This window comes from Sciurus vulgaris (assembly GCF_902686455.1).
Source record: "Sciurus vulgaris genome assembly, contig: HiC_scaffold_212_arrow_ctg1, whole genome shotgun sequence".
Lineage (NCBI taxonomy): Eukaryota > Metazoa > Chordata > Mammalia > Rodentia > Sciuridae > Sciurus > Sciurus vulgaris.
The window spans coordinates 92,075-104,564 of NW_027632846.1; the positions used below are offsets into that span (position 1 = coordinate 92,075).

Genomic DNA, 12,490 nt, shown 5'->3' on the forward strand with positions numbered 1-12,490 from the left:
AATTGCCTGGCTATGCGGCCCCTCCTCTGAGCAGCCACCTGGGGCCCCGTACAATCTCTCTGAGTCCCAGAGACCCGCCACACGCCTCTTCCTCCAGACAGCTGCCCACTATTCCGGTGCGGTCACTAGGAGTCCAAGAAACTCACTGCGTGCCTCCACCTCCCACCAACCACCCGTAGCCCTGGGCAATCAATCACTCCGAGTCGAAGTGACCCTCCCCGTTCCTCCTCCTCCTCCAGATAACCCCCTGAGTGTTCAGGAGTGGTCGCTCTGGGTGGCTCTGAATCCACGTGACCCGCTGCACGGGTCCTATGGGCAACCGCCCGGAGCTCTTGGTGCGGCCACTCAAGACCAAGCGACCCACCACGCTTCCTCTCCAGGCAGCCCCCCTGTGTTCAGGCGCTGTCCCTTTAAGTCCAAACAACTCACCACTCGCCTTCTCCTCTGAGCAGCCGCCTGGAGCGCCAATGCAGTCACTGCGAGTCCAAAGGACCCGCCGCGCTTCTCCTCCTCCTCCTCCAAGCAGGCCCCAGGGTTCAGAAGTGGTCCGAGTCCAAACAGCCCGCCACGCAGCCTCTCCTCTGGCAACCGCCTGAAGCTCTGGTGTAGTCACCCCGAATCCAAGCGGCCGCGTTCCTCTTCCTCCTCCTCGTCCTCAGGGCAGGCCCCGGGGTTCAGAAGCGTCGTTCTGAGTCCAAACAGCTCGCCACGGAGTTTCTCCTCTGGCAACCGCCTGCAGCTCTGGTGCAGTCTCTCCGAATCCAAGTGGCCACGCTCCTCCTCCTCCTCCTCAGGGCAGGCCCCGATGTCCTGAGTCCACACAGCTCTCCTCGCCACTCCTCCCCTGGGCAGCCGCCGGATCCCCAGTGGTTGCTCCAAGTCCCAGCGCTGTGCCGAGCGGCCTCCTTTTCGGCGCTCCTAGTTGTCCGAGTTCACTGCTCCAGCGGGGGGAGGGGCGTCTCTCTGGCAGCTCTACTTCACAAAGTTTCCTGCGTTCCGGGACCACTGTCCCATCCGGGACGCCTCCCCAATGGGAGAGACTCACCCGGCTGCTTTGAGTTGGTCCCAAGTGTCTCAATATCTCCTCTTTTGAATCCTGAGTCCTGGAGCAACATGAAATGCAGCCACCCTCTAGGCCGCCATCTTGAAAACCTTGCTACTGCTTTCTTTAAAAAGGCATTTACTGCATTCAAGTTTTTCTGCCTATGAAGACATGGTTTTGAATCTTGTCAAAGGAATAATCTTCATGTTCCTAACAGGACTTGGCATTGCTGGAAGCATCTTTGATCTTGTGAACTACATGTATGTACTTGGAGGCACCAAGAAGAAATCTATCCACCCTGTTATTCCCATCCACTTGTCTTTTACAAGTATTCTGATGCTTCATACCAAAGGAACAACAAGGACAATAGCCAGTTTTGGTTTGAGAAACCTCCAAGGTGATGAAGTTTGCACGATTGTGATTTACCGGGACGGATTGGCCCAGGGCCCCTCCATCTGCACCACTGGTCTCCTCACAGTGGTCTAGGCCATCGCCATCAGTCCCAGAGCCTCCAGGTGGGGGAGGCTGCAGCCCAGGTCTGCATGGAGCATCCTTCCCTTGTTGCTCTTCTTTTGGATTCTCAAATCCTTGATAAGCATGAATGTTTCATTTTATGTCAAATGTTTCAGTAACACAGACACATCAAAATTTAGTAAAAGTGACAACTACTGTTATTTCCAATCACAAAACTGGATAATAAGATATATTTTCCTCTTTCTCATGGTCCTTTGCGATGCTATGTTCTGGTGTCTTGATTTGGGCCAGTGGCTACATGGTGTTCCTCCTCCACAAGCACCACCAGCATGTTCCCTAACTTCAGACCTCCAAGCTTCTCTACAAAACTCCCCCTGAGATGAAGGCTGCTCACAGTGTTCTCCTGATGCTCTGTTATCTCTTCTTTGATTGGACAGATTGTTTTAAGACTTTATATACAACTTTCTCCTTACACAAGCATTTCATAGCAGTAAGTGCTCAAAAATTTGTGACTCTTGGTTTTTCAATTCTCAGTCTATTTGTGTTGCTTCACAAAGATGGACACCTGACTGAGCATTAGTTTGCTCAATAAGAGAGAAAGACCATTAGAAGTTGTCTATTTTATTAATACATTCACTAAGAAAAGTTGAAATCACTTTTTGTCTGAACTGTTTGTGATACCAAATCGAATAAGAGTAGAAGAATCACACAGAGGTATGTTCTCAGACAACAGACTGGTGACAGTTTTCACCAAACACAGGTCACAGGGAGCTTTCCTCCTACTCTACCCTGCCACCCTTCAGGAAGAGACTAATGTTCTCATGCATGAGAGATGGCTCTTTCACTATCAGTTCTGCTAGTAAGTTGCAGAGAAATAATTTTGAAAATAACATGTTAATTAGATATTCACCCTTGGATTCAAGAATTTTAATTCCAGACCCAATTGTCCATGTATCCTTGCTCACATGAGACAAATGCTATAAAAATATTTTAGATTGAAATGTTATTTTTTAAACCAACTTCAGTAACCAGTAAAAGGACCATTCTGCTTTTTCCTGAATGATATTCATAAATATTATCCATCCCATGAGATCTACTGAATTTGTGAAAAAATTGACTGAGTTCAAAGTGGATGGATATGTAATGATAAATAAGATGAATTTCAAACTGATTTAGAAAGTTATGAAGAATACTAGTTCTTTAAATGGAGTATATTAATAAATTTAATTGGGTGCTATCTACATATGAACATCAGGAAGAATATGAGAGACCGAAAGACTAGTTGCCTCATTTAAGAGAAACTTATTTAATGGAGGCATAGAAAGTAGTATTCAGTTTTTTTATCTGTATTTTTGCTTCAATTTTCTAACTATTTGGATACATTTTCAACAAATGAATACAAAATTAATGTGAAACCCGATTTGTTGCAACTTATGAGAAAGCAATTATTAAAACCCTGCCATTGCTCTCTGCTGTTAAGTCTCTCTGACTTTTAGGATCCACAAAACGTACTGGAGTAGAATAGAAATTTATTGTATTAAACAAAGGGGATAGAAGGGAAAGGAGGGGAGATGGGAATATGAAACAGTGGAAAGCATTCAATATAACTTTCTTTTCCTGTTTCTTAACATGGAAAATACATATTAATTTAGAATGCCCAGTTCTGACTTTAAGACATTTAATCAAGTTATTCTGAAACTCTGTGTTGTTATTTTATCTATTGTACATTAACCTGGAACCAAACATCATAATCAATATAGAAAGTCTTGCATGCCATTGTCGATGAGGTTCCTTCTGTGTCTCTGTGGCCCTGTATGTTTGACATTGATGAGGATACTTCTGTGTCTCTGTGGCTCTGCATACATTGGGTATCTTGCTTCTCTAGTAAATGGTGGTGAGACCCTTTGTCTTTGGTTTGATTCTGCATGTTAACACAGATTTTAACTAACTCTTTATTGTAGTAATGTCAAATTCTAAAATGGGTTGGAGTCCATCATCATCATGGTGGCTTGTTTGAGAATCAGTGGAGTTCTACCTCCCTCAGCTCCACAGCTCTCCTGAGACAGCCTCCTCCTAATCTCTGCAGAGAGCCAGACAATGGGCACCATCCCTGTGCAGGTCCTTGATTGTGTACTTAATCCTGGAAATGCAGTTGGCAACAACATCTCCAAGTTGAAGCACAAAAAACAGAAGCCTGGGCACTAAACCTAGGGGAAGTATCTAGATGGAGAATGAGTTGGTATGTGACCATTAGCAAAAAGTCGGTTGAGGTTTGCATGGGTCTTCGTTTACCCAAAATATGTGTGATTGTTTCTCTGTAACACGTCAGAATTGAGTTCACAACATTTAAATTTCTCTAGAGTTCCAATAATAAAGTAATTAGGAGGGAGAAGCATGTGGTAAACATTGGCTCATGTCTGATGGAGTGTGAGATAGGAAACAAACTGGAACCACCAATCACAGAGCACACAGGCAGCTGGCCCCACACTTAGCTGATTGCATCTCTCTTGTATTGTTTTCCCTTACCCACAAAAGAGAAGTAGGAAGCTAAACAATGCAGCAGGTTTTCCTTTAAAAATGTACAGAGTATTTAAGAGAAATATAGTCTACAGTCCCCAAATGTGGTGGAGGAAATAAACCTAATTCAGAAACCCAGAAAGCCATACATGACATCCAGTCAGCAATATTTATTTCCAGACCCATCATAATCCATTAGTCGGAAATAAAATAAAGAAAAATCTTGAAAGTGACAAAAAACACATTACCTAAGAGTCCACCATGGTTGCTGCATGGTAGTGGGTTCCACATAGGAAATCCTCAACCTGTGACAAAACTACACTGACTGCCAGACACCATTACATCCCTCCCCTCACAGTGGTTCCAGAGACCATCTGGGTCTCCATCAGATACTGTCAGCTCATAACAAGTGCACCTGACTCTCTGAAAAGTGTGAGTGTACACTGTCCCTTGCACCGGTCACCCTGTAAGTGACTCAGATGGCTCTGGAGAAGAGTGGGAGGAAATATTGTACACTGTCCATAAAGCAAAATCAATTAACCCAGCCACCAAATCAGTGAAGATCTGAACAATGATTTCTCAAAAGAAGAACTACAAATGGTCAAGAAATACAAAAAGATTATTCAATATCCTTAGCATTCATAGAAATGCAAATGAAAATTACTCTATGATTTTATCTTACACAAGATATAAATTATCAAGACTAGGAATAATAATAATTGCTGGTGAAGATGTGGGGAATAGGTACACTTGTACTTCGATGGTGGGACTGGGCATTAGTACAAATATTCTGGAAAGTAGTATGAAGATTCCTCCAAACACCATTTCTAGAGCCAGCGTATGACCCGGCTCTCCCACTCCATGGTATTTATCACAAAGATCCAAAATCAGCATAAAATAGGGGTACAGCCACATCAACATTTACAGCAGTGCTCTTCACAAACCAAGCTATGGAAGCAACCCAGTTGCTCCTCCACAGATGATTGGTAAGGACTGGGTGAAAGAATAAAGAAAATATGATGTACATAGACATCATGAAGCTCCACTCTGCCCAGAAGTGTGAAATTGTTTCATTTGCTGGTAAATGGATGGAACCAGAGAGCATCAAGCTAAGTGAAATAAGCCAGGCCCAGAAAGTCAAGGGTCAAATGTTTCCTCTCTTATGTGAAAGAGAGGGGAAAAAGTAATAAAAAAAGGAATCTTGTGAAAATAGAAAGTGAGGGAATTGAGAAGAAGGATGTGAGGGCATGTGGCAGTACCAGGAAACAAAATATTGCAAATTACACCATATTCACATATGGAAATGCCACAGTGAATCACATGTATGCATCATGCTCTTGCTCAAACATCACAACCTCCACTGTGACTATAACTAGTACTAATACTAATGATGGAGAGCAGGTCTACAGAGCAGAGACAGCAGGGCAGTAGTTGAGAGAGAGGGAGGGAGAGGGAAGGTCTGGGGCACAACATTGATAAAGTATTGAAGTGTTCACGTGCAATGTGACTGGAATTAGCCCTCTAGTACATATTACTATACTACAATGAGAAGTAAAAAAAAGGTACATATAAGAATTACTTGATATGGCACAGGAATAGCATCCAACAGAACTTGATGCAGGACCCAGGATGTACCCTGAGGTACTGTGTGTGCAGGAAAAGCACTTCTGCAGGCAGTGTGTACACAGCATGGAGGGCACATACCTACAACAACAGCGGCCCTAGGCATGGGACATGGCTGAACCACGGGCTGCACCTAGTTCAAAGACACATGCCAATGTAGGATGCAATGAAAGTTATTAGGTATCTTTATTCAGAAAATAAAATATTCCTACAACTTTTGGACAGGAGATGCTTTGTTACTGGAAGCATATTCCAGGCAAATTTAGGCCTCACATTTCTGCAGAAACTGGAGGACAAGACCTGATACTTCTTCATGATTCCACTCCTAAAGAGGGTATCTGGGCCATGGGAAGAGCAATTCTGGGTTATCAGGCTTGCAAAAGCCTGGTATAGATAGTTAAAATACTACTTCTACTACTATTACCATTACTAATAATAATAATAGAAGGAATTCAATAAAGATTCTAATGCAAGTAAAACTGGCAGAGAAAGAACTTTGAAACAAAATATTCTTCAAAATTGATGGCAGGGAGTGTACTTATTGCACTCAGAAACATAAACCATGCAATTGTTCACTTTGCAGTTGGCCTTAGATTTAACCTGTGCAGCTTCCTGAGGTGATGGGTGCCTGGGCTCCTACTCAAACCAGGGAAGGTAACTCAGGTGGTTCCTCAATTTGTGCAACAGGTATTTCAGCTCCTGTTGAGCCAGGAGCAGCCCTAGGTGGTGAGGACACAGTCACACAGGATGCTGAAGGAAGCCCAGTGGCAGAAGCCTGCCTCGCAGGCCAGCTTCTGTGGCCCACTCCTCTCATACCAGCCCATTGCCCCACTTATATACACTCCTGTGCCCCAGTAACTAGCAGGGTCCTCCAGGCAGCAGAAAGGATAATGTCTGAAAGCCCACTCTTGGGTAGGTAAAATTTACACAAGTGTCTTTGAAGCTTCAAATGGCAAAGTTGGAGTTTTGAAAGTGGATGTTGCTGGTTGGGACACTCTAAGAAATCAGAGTCCCACTGCTGGTCATCGTTCATTCTGTATGTGAAAAAGGACTGAGGAAGACGGGAAGTGCCTTATTCTGTTCCTCAGAATCTGTCCCTTCTGGTTCATAGCACAGAAGTTTGAGAAGAGAGGAGAAAGTCAGGATATGGAAGAACAGGTATAGAAATATTGCTACTTGTCCACTTTCACTGCACAGACTTCTATAAAAATAAGTAAGCCCTAATTAAGCCTGGGATAACTTCTGAACTCAACAAATGCAGTAATTGTGGAGGGAGAGGGAAGTTGTCCTTCAGGGACTGAGGTTCTGCAGGAGTTTGCTTCTCCCTGACAGGTGCCAAGGCTGAAAACTGGTGGTTTGTCATAGGCAAGAGTTCAGCAAGCCCAGAAGGACCAGCACAGAGCTTGCCTGCAGCACACCAAGGTGAGTAAGCCTGAGAGCTCTGGTTTGCTCAGAGGCACGTGTAACATTCCTTCAGAAGCACAGATCTTACTGTGCCTGTGACTGAGCAAGGGTGTCGCTGAGAGGGCCTGGGCCTTAGGACATTCCCTCTTCTTCTGGCATCTGCAGGTATGCACCTGGTCAGACAATTCAGAAAACATTAATAATAGTTTTTAGAACCTCAAAAAATAGTTTTTTGTATGTGTACATGATTTTTCCTAAGTGGGTCTCTTGACAATCTAGGGAAGGTACCTTAAACTTGAAACCATCTTTAACCTCTTTATATGAATATTATAAAGCTTTCATGTATAATTCTTCCAATTTATATAAATTAAGTAGCACATCTAATATCACATCTGAAACAGGAAACAGACAAGCAAAGCACTTTCATCCCTTCTTGGGGAAAGTTTTCAAAATACCTCTATATCCCATATTGTTAGACTTTAAATAAGCAAGTATCTACTGAATATCTTCTAAAAATATAGCCAAGCATAGTGTATACAGTAATATACAAATGTGTAAATTATATTTATTTAATTTTAAAATATTAAATAATATTATTAATTGGTTATTATTACATAAGTTTGCAAGAGATCATTATTTGAAAAAGTTGTAGTTTGGGAAGCATCAGCTTAATAAAACATTTCTTTAAGTCTCATATTTTAAAGACTTCTTTATCTGGAAAATGAGAAAACAACATAATAAGTCAATACTAATCATCATGGTGAATTAAAATATAGTCTTTGATGTTTTTATATTAATCAATTTGACTTTTAAAGAGAAATTTAATATTGGGAATGCAAGGTGGAATTTTAAAATAAGTTATTCTTAAATCAAATTGTACAAATCCTAATGTCTTTGAAATTATCTTCTTTTAATAATAAAAATTCAATAGGCATAAGAAATTATTTTATTAGAATGAGAAATTAATGTTTAAATATTTCCATTTCCTTCTCTCCTTTAGTTAGAAAGTTCAATTTTATTTGTAAATAGTTTTGTGATAGAAACTTAGTAGAGTTTATAGAAAAACAAGATGTATCCCATTTGTGTACAATAAAAATGAATAAAAAATCCAGTAGAATTTAAAGAATAAAATCTTTTAATAACCTTAGGTGATTCTGTTAATTTAATTACATGTAAAGCTTTAGAAAATAATTTTGTACAAATTTTGTTTTAATTTATTCAACATGTTATAGTCTTCTATCAGATGAATAAAACACCTTTTAGACACTTACATTTCACACCTGAGAGTTTAAGTGCTATTATCTTGGTTCTCATTGAGAACAGAGAGAATAAAGGAATTTTAAACCTTCTTTATATTAACCAAATTACCAATATGTCTAATGATGAAATATATTTTAGTTAAGAGTATCGGATATTTTCATATTTAGTAGATGATGTTCCAATTGATGATCTTTTAGCATCCCATCCTGTAAACCAATTGAGCATTTCCTATAATAAAAGCCGAGGTAATAATTTTATTTATCTCAAATTAAACTTATTTCATCTTAATTGCAAAAGTCATGACATCCATCAAACAAATGTAAATAATAATATTAATAATATCTTTCTGGGAGTTTCAAGATAGTGGACTAGAGGGTGACTGCATTTCATGTTGTTCCAGGACTCAGGATTCAAGAAGAGGAGGTATTGGGAGACTTGAGACCAACTCAGAGCCACTGGGTGAGTCTCTCCCACTGGGCGAGGCTCCCCAGCTGGGGCAGTAGTCCTGGAACACAGAAAGCTTTATGGAGAAGAGTTGCCCAGAGAGACGCCACAACTGGAGCGGTGAACCTGGACAGCTGGGAGAGTCACAGAGAAGGGCTGCCTAGCAAGAGTCTTCCATGCAAAATGAGGATCCCCGGCCCAGGTGATAGGTCCAGACCTCAGGGAATGTCACAGAGGAGGGCTGCCAGTGAGAGACTTCCTCACAGGGCAAGACTCCCCAGTCCAGGTGACAATTCTGGACTGAAAAGAAACTTCTCATAGGAGAGCTGCCCAGTGAGACTTCCCCACCAGGTGAGTCTTCCCCGTCTGGTGAGTGTTTCCCATGGTGGTAGAACCAGAGTGCTAGGCCCAGACCAGCCATGCATTAGCCCACAGTCTAGACCCCCTTTGGCTGACCATCGTCAACAAGTGGAGGCACCTCTTCCCACTAGCATGGAATATACCCCACCTGAAGGCCACCACACTTAGAGGGGCAGCTTCCTTGTGGAGCACTGCATTATCAAGTTCCTCCAAGATTTCAGGCTACTGAAGGGTAGGAGGTGAGTCATTGGAAACTACAGGGACACTATAAGTCAATAGAGGAAATCTGCAATGTCTCAGAGTTTCATTACTAGAGGGGAAGATACCTGAGCAATATGAGAAAACCAGGGAAGAAAATGTCCCAAAAATACCTAGATGCTACATCAATAACATCCAAAGACAGCATGGCAGAAGAAATGTCAGAAAGGGAGTTCAGAATGTACATAATTAAAATGATTAGAGAAGCAAATGATGAGATGAAAGAGCAAATGCAGGCTTTGAATGATCACACCAATCAACAGTTATAAGAGCAAATGCGGAAAGCAAAAGATCATTTCAATAAAGAGAGATACTGAAAAAAAAAAAAAACAGAAATCCTTGACATGAAGGAAACAATAAACCAAATTTAAAACTCCACAGAAATCATAACCAATGGGATAGAACATCTGGAAGACAGAACCTCAGACATTGAAGACAAAATATTTAATCTTGAAAACAAAGTTGAGCAAACAGAGAAGAGGGTAAGAAATCATGAACAGAATCTACAAAAATTATGTGATATTATGAAAAGGCCAAATGTAAGAATTATTGGGATTGAGGAAGGCACAGAGAAACACACCAAAGGAATGAATAATCTGTTCAATGAAATAATATCAGAAAATTTCCCAAATCTGAAGAATGAAATGGAAAATCAAGTACAAGAGGCTTATAGGTCTCCAAATATACAAAATGACAACAGACCCACACCAAGGCACATTATAATGAAAATATGTAACATACAAAATAAAGACAGAATTTTAAAGGCCGCGAGAGAAAAGAAACAAATTAATTTCAGGGGGAAACCAATAAGAATATCAGCAGATTTTTCAATCCAGACCCTAAAAGCTAGAAGGGCCTGGAACAACATTTTTCAAGCTCTGAAAGAAAATGGATGCCTACCAAGAATCTTATACCCAGTAAAACTTACCTTCAGATTTGATGATGAAATAAAATCCTTCCATGATAAACAAAAGCTAAAGGAATTTACAAAAAGAAAGCTGTCACTAGAGAACATTCTCAGCAAAATATTCCATGAGGAAGAGGTGAAAACAACGATGTAAATCAGCAACAGGAGGAACTACCCTAAATGAATAGCCAAATAAAGGAGAAACCAAGTCATGTCAAAAAACAAAAATGAGCCAAATGACTGGGAATAAAAATCATATCTCAATAATAACCCTGAATGCTAATGGCCTAAACTCATCAATCAAAATACATAGACTGGCAGACTGGATTAAAAAGAAAGATCCAACAACATGCTGCCTGCAAGAGACTCATCTCATAGAAAGAGATACCCACAGACTAAAGGTGAAAGGATGGGAAAAACATACCATGCACTTGGACTCAGCAAAAAAGCCAAAGTATCCATCCTCATATCGGATAATATGGACTTCAAGCCAAAGTTAGTCACCAGGGATAAAGAAGGACATTTCATACTGCTTAAGGGAATCATAAACCAACAAGACAGAGCAATCACAAATATCTATGCTCCAAACAGTGGCTCATCTATGTATGTCAAACAAGTCCTTCTCGATTCCAGGAACCAAATAGACCACAACATAATAATAGTAGGTGATTTTAACACACCTCTCTCCCCACTGGACAGATCTTCCAAACAAAAATTGAACAAAGAAAACATAGATCACAATAACACAATCAAAAATTTAGACTTAACGGACATATATAGAATATACCATCCAACAAAGAGTGAATACACTTTCTTCTCAGCAGCACATGGATCCTTCTCTAAAATAGACCATATATTATGCCACAAAGCTAATGTTAGCAAATACAAGAAGACAGAGATACTACCTTCTATCCTATCAGATGATCATGGATTGAAATTATAAATAAATGACAGAATAAAAACAGACACTACTCCAACACCTGGAGATTAAATAACATGCTATTGAATGATGAATGGATAATAGAAGATATCAGGGGGAAATTAAAAAAAGTACTTAGAGGTAAATGAGAATAAAGATACATCATATCAAAATCTCTGGAACCCTATGAAAGCCATACTTAGAGGAAAATTTATTTCATGGGATGCATTCAATAAAAGAAGGAAAAAAATCAACAAATAAATGACCTAACATTACAGGTCATAGTCCTAGAAAAAGAACAGAGCAACACCAAAAGTAGTTGTAAACAGGAAATAGTTAAAATCAGAGCTGAAATCAACAAAATTGAAACAAAAGAAACAATTGACAAAATAAAAAGTTGTTTCTTTGAAAAAAATAAAAAAAATTGATAAACTCTTAGCCACTCTAACAAAGGAGAGAGAAAACTCAAATTACTAAATTTTGTGGTTAAAAAGGAAATATCATGACAGACATGAATGAAATACAAAACATAACTAGAAGCTATTTTGAAAATCTATACTCCAATGAAATAGAAAATCTCAAAGACATCAAAATGTTTCTAGAGACATACAAATTACCTAAACTGAACCAGGATGACATATACGATTTAAATAGATCAATTTCAAGTAATTAAATAGAAGAAGTCATCAAAAGCTTAACAACAAAGTAAAGTCCATGACAAGATGAGTTCTCAGCCATGTTCTACAAAACCTTTAAAGAAGAGCTCATTCCAACCCTCCTCCAAATATTCCAGAAATAGAAGAGTAGGGAACCCTTCCAAACTCATTCTATGAAGGCAATATCACCATGACACCTTAACCAGACAGAGACACATCGAGGAAAGAAAATTTCAGACCAATATCCTTAATGAATATCAACATAAATATTCTCAACAAAATGTTAGCAAATAGCATGCAAAAATATATTTAAAAGATAGTGCACCACGATCAAGTGGGTTTTATCCCAGGATTGCAAGGTTGGTTCGACATGCAGAAATCAATAAATGAAATTCACCATATAAACAGACTTAATATCAAGAATCACATGATTATTTCGATGGATGCAGAAAAAGCATTTGATAAAATACAACACCGCTTCATGCTGAAAATGCTAGAAAAAATAGGGAAAGTAGGAACATTGCTTAACATTTTAGAGGCTATCTACGCTAAGCCCATGGCCAATATCATTCTAAATGGCGAAAAACTGAAAGCATTCCCCCTAAAAACTGGAACAAGGCAGGGAT

The 12,490-nt window shown here is 40.0% G+C and overlaps 1 pseudogene across 1 annotated transcript; it reads left to right on the top strand.

The window, feature by feature from the left end:
• The first annotated feature begins 1,213 nt into the window (after window positions 1-1,213).
• Window positions 1,214-3,036, top strand: LOC306652435 (putative vomeronasal receptor-like protein 4; annotated as a pseudogene). The gene is made up of 2 exons: window positions 1,214-2,006; window positions 3,013-3,036. The product of its transcript is annotated as a putative vomeronasal receptor-like protein 4 (transcript).
• Window positions 3,037-12,490: the final 9,454 nt, after the last annotated feature.